Genomic DNA, 9,365 nt, shown 5'->3' with positions numbered 1-9,365 from the left:
GTTGAGCAAAAAAATAAAATTTAGGGTTTTTGAAATCTAAATTCAAAATAAAATTTAGGGTTTTGAAATCTAAATTCAAATCAATGTAATTTAAATTGCCTTCAATCTCTTAGGACTATATCAATTATGCATGTGATGTAAGTTTAAACTTGTTGCATAAAGTACATCTTATTTTTTAAAAAATAATTCTTATAATTGAAAGATTTGATTGTGATACTTTCCTAATTAATTTATATTTTCAATATCTTGAGATATAATTATTAATTGTTATATATGGACAATTAAATTAGGATATTTTTTTGTTTAATTAGATTGCATATTTCTTAATAATAGATTTGAGTTTCTTTTAAACAAAGATAAATTCTATACTACTAATATTATCTTTTATTTGTTAAGATTCTCTTCTAATTTTATTATACTTTATCTTTCAAATATGAGAATAAATTTACAAAATTATCTTTTTTTTTTTTTAATTTTGATTTTTTTAAGATTTTAAAATATTAAAGACTATTTCTTAAGTGAATTAATTTGAAGATGAAAAACAAAACTTAATAATTCACTTATATTCATTAATCTATTAGTTCATTCTTATTAAAAGGTTAATGAATTAGAAATAAAAATTTGACTATAAGAGAATTCCGTCTGAGGATTGTTCTGGAGATATTTAAGCCGATTGTAAGGATTATTCTGGCCAAACTGAGATATTCAAGATGATTGTAAGGGAACACTCCTACCTGAGAACTAACTTGAGAGCTTAATTAGTTAAATTCTTGTTTGTCTATTGAAATCTATTTGATTGTTGAATATTTAAATTATTCTCATTAGAAACTTGTGAATTTTGATAGTTAATTACTCTTTCTAAAGCTAATTTTGATTTAATACCTGAAGTTACACAAAAAAATTAGTGTTAATTATTTTTGCCTTGCACCTGGAGTTGCATAAATCAATTGATGTTCATTTTAATGAGATGCATCATGTTAATAAAGGAAGAAGTAATTATTCGGTTAAAACACACAAAATTTTATTTTTCAAATCTAATGCAAAAGAGCCAATAATTTTGTACCGGTTGTACATTACAAGTCTTTTTGAAAATTAAAATTCTTAGCAATAAAAAGGAAAACAATATGTGGAAACAAATTTTGATAATTTATTTGAATCTCTTAAAGAAATCATAAGTCATCTTTTTAACCCATAAATATGATTTTATTTGGATGTTATAAGTTTCTTAAAATCTCCCGAAGAGATGATTATTTTCTGTGACCCACTTGTATATTCGAAATATTTAGATTTGTTTTGAGAAGTTTAGTAAATTTAGAAGGTATATGTTGTAATGTATATCATCTAAGAGGAATTGATAATAAGAATGATATATAATATTTATATACTATATCTATTGTCTCACAGGGGAAATCAATAAAGCAAAGTTGTTACTTTTCCTTCTAAATTGTATTACACAAATATTTGTGTAGTTAGAATATCTAATAATAAACCTAAAGTTTAATGATCCAAATATATTTATTATTTAGCATAATGGGCTATTTGGGTCAATAATGATGAAAATAATTATTGGAAATATACATTGACATCTACTAAAGTACTAGAAGATTCTTCCATCTAGTAAATTGTCATGTGTGGCTTTTTCTCAAGAGATTAATTATCAAACTCTCACCAACTAAAATTAAAATTGCAAGAGATTAATTATCAAACTCTCACTAGCTAAAATTAAAATTGAATCCTTCTGTTTTTCGAACAGATTTGTTGTTGTACATCTGGATTTATTAATCCACCAAGTGAATCATTTAAAATATATGGTTTTTGTTGGTACATCCAGTTGATGATCATATATATGTTTATTATCATTTCAAAACCTTACATATGCAAGGCTAGTTGCTAAAATAGTTAAGAGTACAATTTCATGATTTTGAAATTAAAAATTTTGAGTTTGCATCCCAAAAATTTGATTATTGATTGGGATAATTGTTGATCATTGTATAGTTATGTTCAAAGACCAAAGCTTTTAAATTTGTATGGGATTATGTTATTGTGTAAGTCAATGTGTGGAAATGTACAGTAAATGTTTAAATTGTTCCAACACAAAAATCAAGATGATTGAACATTTAAAATGAATACTCAAAAGAGGTAATGAATCTATGTTGAAATTGATTTCACCTCAATTAGTAAATACTTTGAACCCCTGACTAGTGATGTATTTAATACACAATTTGCTAGAGTTTGTGTGGTTGGCAATATCTGTTTAAGCATCTCAGTTGTTATAAGATGTGTATCTGCATTGGTGGTTTCAGAAAAAGGAATGTTTTTGGCAATCTTCAAAATACTTTTCTTATTGGGGGTTTCCTTTATTGTCTTATGCTGCCGATAAATTTTCTTTTTTAGCTCGCGATTACTGTGAAAGTTAGGATTGCCCGTTATGTTTCCACTGTGCCTATTTATAGGACAATTAGTCCTTTAGTTTGGGTTGGCCATTTTGTTTTGTGTGAAGCTCATGTTTGAAATAAAAACAACTAAGTGTGTATTCAAATCAACATTACAGTGTATTGCTAGAGTTGAGTTTCTTGAAGACATACTTTGTGTTCCTCACACTGAGGGTAAGAAGATCCCTCTAAGAAGGGTTTCTCAAGTTTAAGGAGAGCCTAAGCCATTTGAACAAAAGGGAATTTGTTCTTAAAAGGAAAGATAGAATAAGAGTGGGAAGGAGTCTCACGACTTAAGACAAGCTCAAGTTTTATAAAGAGGGAGTCTCGATCTTAAGGAAAGCCTAAGATTTTCTTCACTGATAATACAACTTAGGTGGAGCCTAAGACACTATGAGAAGGAGTCTCACACATAGGAGGACCCTAGGTTATTAGTTGAGTGATAAAGCTATACGATAGTCATTGTAATCATGCATCTATTACAGATAAGTATTGCGTTGTAATTTCTTATTATTGATATGAGTGAAGTTATCTTTTCTGGGCACATTGCCTCCCAAACATAGGTGATTTACATCGAATTGGGTTACAAATCTCTGGTGTTATTTTATCTATTCTGCATATTTGATAATTGTCTTGTGGAATGCTATAACATTGGTTGCAACATTGTTAAATTGCAGTAGATACCTCATTATCATTTTCTCAATTGGTATTAGAGCGGGTCACCATTATCTATGGTGATGTGATCCTATTTGCATTCATGGAAGATGTAAAGGAAGGAGGCTCTACCTTTCATTCACCTATACTAGATGGAAAAAACTATGCATATTAGAAAATGATGATGATTGCCTTCCTAAAGTCTTTAGATAGTAAATCTTGGAAGTCTATTATCGTCAGATGGTCACATCCTCAAATTTCTAATGAGAAATGTGAATTGAAGCTTAAGCCTGAAGTTGAGTGGACTGAGGAGGAAGATAAAGCTTCCCTTGAAAACTCTAAGGCCTTAAACGCCATATTTAATGGTGTTGACAAAAACATCTTTCGTTTGATTAACACTTGTGTGTCTATGAAATAAGCCTGAAATATTCTTGTTGTTGCTCACGAAGAAACATCCAAAGTTAAGATATCTAGATTACAGCCTTTGGCTATAAAATTTAAGTCCTTGAAAATGCAAGATGATGAGACTATTGTAGAGTACAATGTTAGACTACTTGACATTGTAAATGAATCATTTGCTCTGGGAGAGAAGATTTCTGAAGAAAAGTTTGTACGAAAGTTTCTCAGATCTTTTCCAAAGAGATTTGACATGAAGGTCACTACTATAGAAGAAGCCCAGGATATCTCCACTATGAAAGTTGATCTTTTTGGATATCTCTACCTTTGAAATGTCTCTTAGTGACAAACCTGAGAAAAGAAACAAAGGAATTGCTCTACAGTTTTCAATAGACAAACATTCATTTGAATCAGGAGAGGAACTTGAAGAAAACCTTGCTGATGCAATCTTCTTATTATCAAAACAATTCTTCCGTATGTTGAAGAAATTTGAGAAGAAGTATGGCTTCTATTCTCCAAGGGTGGCTAAAAATGGCAACAATTCTGGGTCAACTACTCAAAAATTTCAACATTTTAAGAATGACTCTAACAAACCAGAGGGGAATGATACAAATAAAGATAAGACATTTCTATATAGAGAATGTGAAGGATTTGGTCACTGTTAGTCATAATGTTCAACATTCTTGAAGAGATGACAGAGATAATGTTCAACATTCTTGAAGAGATGACAGAGACCTTTTTGAAGTCGTTCCCAAACGACCGCCAATCAAATAATATTTATAAATCACCAAATGAACTATTTATACTAACTAGTAGTACAAGCGAAATGTCCGAGGTCGACCTTAAGGAAACACAAAAGATTAGTTCCTCGAATCGAAAGTGGTAAAATAGGGGGTTTGATGTGGATGAAAAAGGAAATACATAAAAGAAATAAAATGCAATGATACTAAAAGATAGAAATGCAATTAACTACAATATTCTAGCTTAGGAAAATGGAATGGACCACACAATCTTGTTCATTGAGTTATTTAAATACAATTTAAGGTTCTTGACTATGCTTAGTCCAATTGATTGGACATCCAACCAATAATCCTAATTATCTAATTAGCTAAACATGCTTAAATGAATCCATATTAAACATGATTAACCAACCCCATTAAGTTCTAGGACTTATGCTAGGATGAATGTTTACTTTCCATCGTCTAACCAAACACTCAATGTGGTTTCTTTCTAGTTTGATGGGAGCAATACTATTCATCTTAGACAACTTGCAAGCCTAACTAATCTATTTATTCATTTGAGATTAACCTATAATTATATGTCACATATTATAAGCTATCTCTAAGCATTCAAATTACACAACAAATTATTGGTTGTCAATCAATAATAAAATTATGCAATTCATAAACACAAAATTCAGATTGAAACCAATAGACAAGAATATAGAAATTACATTCAAACAAAACTCCCGAAAATTATATTATTCCAAATCCCTAAACTAGAGAGCTAGATCTTACCTTACCATGGATATGAAGAAGAGAAGAACTCGACCATGTCTTCACTTATTATTTGAGATGGGGAGAAAAATGGAAAAAAATATATAAGTGGAGAGGTGAGAAGAGGAGATAATCGACATAGGAGCCAATTGGGAGGTTGTTATTCTACCCTAAAACAAAGAAAAATGTTTTATACAGCAGTTGTAGCGTTGCAATGCTGCAACGCAGTGTCACAATGCTACGAGGCCTCACGTATACCTCCATCGAAAATTCGTAGCATTGCAACACAGCCTTGCCTTCGCGAAAATGCAAGGCTATTGCCTTGTAGTGTTGTGCAATGCTCGGCTGAGCATTGCAGCGTTCCATCAAGGAGCATTTTTGTTATTTCACATCTTTTTGAAGTCTGATTGCTTAAATTAGCTCCTAATTACTCCAAATTAACCCTGAACATCTCGTAACGGCGGATTCTACCTCCAAAATACTCGATACCTACATAATCATTAAACTTTTATTTTTTTTCTCTCTTTTTCTCATTTTCTTACTTTACACAAAAGAGGAACCCTTATCTAGACACATCACCTTTGTTTTGGCTTGTCCAATAGATTTTGTGAAAGACATCCAACTACGAGCAATGTCTCTTAATTAGGTGCCGAAGCTTACTCATTCCTCAGGGTACTTTAGCTCAGAGGGAAACTATGGGTATCATAGCCACCCCAAGTTAATCATAGCCCTAAGAAAGAGGAGTAATCTCCTTAAAAAATAACATACAAACTTGCTTTTACTTTATAACGTGCTTCACCTTTTACAAACTTTCTTTTTATTTACTCTACACTTGGCTTTTATGATACAAAACAAGAGTTTGGCAAAAATTCAAGTATGCATTACTAGGTTGAGCTTTTAGTCACTTAACACCTATCATTTAGGCCTTTCGGGGATGACAACAAATGTACAAGCCACATAATACAATTCTAAGCAAGCATGACCTAATTTCGTTGGACAAAGGACTTAAGGATGCATGAGAGATAAGAAAAACTTAAAAAAGGGACTAAAAATCATGATTATGTTCTTCAAACATAATTTCATGCAAATCTAATCACAAAGAAGGTGCGTCATTAACTACTCATCATAACAAACCAAGCAAGAGAGAAAGTAAGCAATTTAAACACACAAACATTGTCCGAGTACAGTGCTCAAGGACCCCAGGCTATCACAACATACCTCAACCTCAACTTAAAATGATACATTGTCCCCAATGTATCTCTAATCTACGTCCAATGAAATAAAAGAGTCAATAGAACAAAAAACCTCTCTATAGGATGGTGGTAAGAAAGCTCGCGCATGAATTGATCTTCTTCTTCTTTTAAGGCAGTGAAAAAGAACCCTATAAAAGAAAAACAAGAAGTTAAACTAGAAAGTAGTAAAGGAAAGCAGTTTTTTCACCTGGCTCTCTCCAAGAAGGGAAAATTTTTAACTTTGGTTGTTTGAATTGACCTGTCCTCTATCAAGGTATAAAGAAATCCTCGTATTTCTCTAGTCCCTTTTTGGATGAGTCAATATAACTTGATAAGGCTACAAGACTCTTCATCTTTTAAAGAGAACCAGATAGGTCGAATTTGGTGTTTTTAGTATATGGAAAAAAAAGGTAAAAAGAAAGAATCAAAAGACTCAAATGACCGAAAATAATCGAAACAAAGAAAAGACTCAATAGACTCGTGAGAATTAGAGGAGAGAATTAAAAAATATACGAAATATTAGAAGTTAGAATAGAGCGTGGTCTTTCGACCTCTAACTCTATCACTTGGATGTCATTCGATTTAGGCTCAGGATCCTCCTTAGCTTCACAAACTGGAAAGCATGGGGTGACGTACTCATCATCATTGGAGTAGTAGTACTCCACAAAACTTGCCTCCGAGGTACAGACAACAGGCTGCTTTGGTTGGTGTTCCAATCTCTGTAAGGTATCAGTCAGTTGGGCAACATGGTTAATCATGCTTTGTAGCTGAGTTTGGGTGTCCTGTTGAAATTGAATGGAGCTGTTAGCAACTTCAGAAATTAAGAACTCCAAAGTCACACCTTAGGACGAATCTTGAGGAAGTGGTTCCTCTTTCTCCACTGTGTCGACATCGACTACCTCATGCCTCTGGGCCTCTGAGAAACTTAAGGAATGGCCTGGCAACGGCTCGTTCGGCCTCCCAACTGAAGTTGCAAGCTAAGCAACAAGGTCACCCAGAGTTTACAAGTTAGTTTTTCTCTACCTCGGGGAAAATACTCTTCTGCTGGAAGCACTCGAACTTCTGCTGCTTATGAAGGATGTCCTGCTGAAGCTGCAAGCTCCCTAACCAAAGCCTTTAGAGACTTACTTGACCTTGAAGATTGAGCATGAGTCGACTGGTGTGCTACTGTGAAATCTTGGCCATCCAAGCTCTGCTGTCATCCTGAGTATCCATGGTCAAATGACTCCTCCCACCAAGAATGGTGAGGCTTGTAGTCCAAATGACCATAATACCCATCCTTGGAATGACCATGTGGTATTGGAATCCACTACAACCTTAGGCCTGTTGCCTACGCTTGCTGCGAACTCCACTCTGTCACGTGGCCAACCAAGGTGGTCAACTCGGCAATGTGATGGTAAAGGCCACTTACCTCGTCATCAAGATCTGCAACTCGAATTTCAAACGTCCAAGATCAATTTGGAAATCCTATCATGCTTAATTAACACAAAATGAAAACAAATCAAAGCAAAAGAGACTTTAACTAAAAACTAACTAACTAATTGGCTTCCCTGGCAATGACGCCAATTTGACGGAGACCTTTTTGGTGTCACTCCCAAAATACTGCCAATCAAATAATATTTATAAATCACCAAATGAAATACTTATACTAACTGGTAATACATGCGGTAAGTCCGAGGGCGAACCTTAGGGAAGCATGGAACATTAGTTCCTTGAAGCACATTTTTAGTTAAAGTGGTAAGATGGGGGTTTGGTGTGGATGAAAAAGGAAATGCATAAAAGAAATAAAATGCAATGAAACTAAAAGATAGAAATGCAATTAACTACGAAATTCTAGCTTAGGGAAATGTAATGGACCAATGCAGTCTTGTTCATCGAGTTATTTAAATGCAATTTTAGGTTCTTGACTATGCCTACCTCAATTGATTGGAAATCCAACCAACGATCCTAATTACCTAATTAGCTAACCATGCTAAAATGAATCCATATTAAACATGATTAGGCCACTGCATTAAGTTCTAGGGCTTACGTTAGGATGAATGTTTACTTTCCATCGTCTAACCAAACACTCAATGTGGTTTCTCTCTAGGTTGATGGGAGTAATATTATTCATTTTAGATAATGAACTGCAAGCCTAACTGATCTATTGCTTTCTTTGAGATTAACCAATAATTATATGTCACATATTATAAGCTATCTCTAAGTATTCAAATTACACAACAAATTATTGGTTTGTCAATAAATAATAAAATTATGCAATATATAAACAAAAAATTCAGATTGAAACCCATACACAAGAATATAAAAATTACATTCAAACAAAACTCCCAAAAATTACATTGTTCCAAATCGTTAAACTAGAGAGCTAAGTCTTACCTCCCCATGGAGATAAAGAAGAGAAGAACCCGATAATGACTTCACTAATTACATGAGGTGGAGAGAAAAATGGAGAAAAATACAAGTGGAGAGGTGAGAAGAGGAGAAAATCGGCATAGGAGCCAATTGGGAGGTTGTTTTTTTGCCCTAAAATAAAGAAAAAATGTTTTATATAGGAGTCGTACCATTGAAATGCTGCAACGCAGTGTCGCAATGCTGCAAGGCCTCGCACATGCCTCCGTCAAAAATTTGTAGCATTGCAATGGTGCCTTGCCTTCGCAAAAATGCAAGGCTTATCCTTGTAGCATTGCGCAACGCTCCATCCAGGGGCATTTTCGTCCTTTCACATTCTTTTGAAGTCTGGTTGCTCAAATTAGCTCTTAATTGCTCCAAATTAACCTCAAACATCTCTTCACGACCAATTCTACCTCTAAAATGCTCCATACCTGTAAAATCATAAAATAAGTACATTAAACATAGTAACGACGTAGAATTAAAAAGAGAAAAATTGCACATTTTCAGTGCTATCAAGAGACAAAACAAGAGTTATGTTATGAGTTAGATGAAGAGTATGATGACAGTAGTAATGTTGAAGAAGATGTGGGGCTTTCATTAGTTGCATTAGATCTGACAGTTCTGAAGATAAACTGCTCATAGATGATCTCACTGTAATAGGTGGTTATGATGAAATTCATAACTCATCAATTGCATCTACCTAACATGATCTTTTCAAGCAGAAATGTGAGGATGCTAAGGCTCTTGATGTTCAGATGGGAAGG

Source organism: Benincasa hispida, chromosome 5 (genome assembly GCF_027475165.1).
Source record: "Benincasa hispida cultivar pf3 chromosome 5, pf3_genome.v1.1, whole genome shotgun sequence".
NCBI lineage: Eukaryota > Viridiplantae > Streptophyta > Magnoliopsida > Cucurbitales > Cucurbitaceae > Benincasa > Benincasa hispida.
This window is presented reverse-complemented; position numbering follows the sequence as displayed.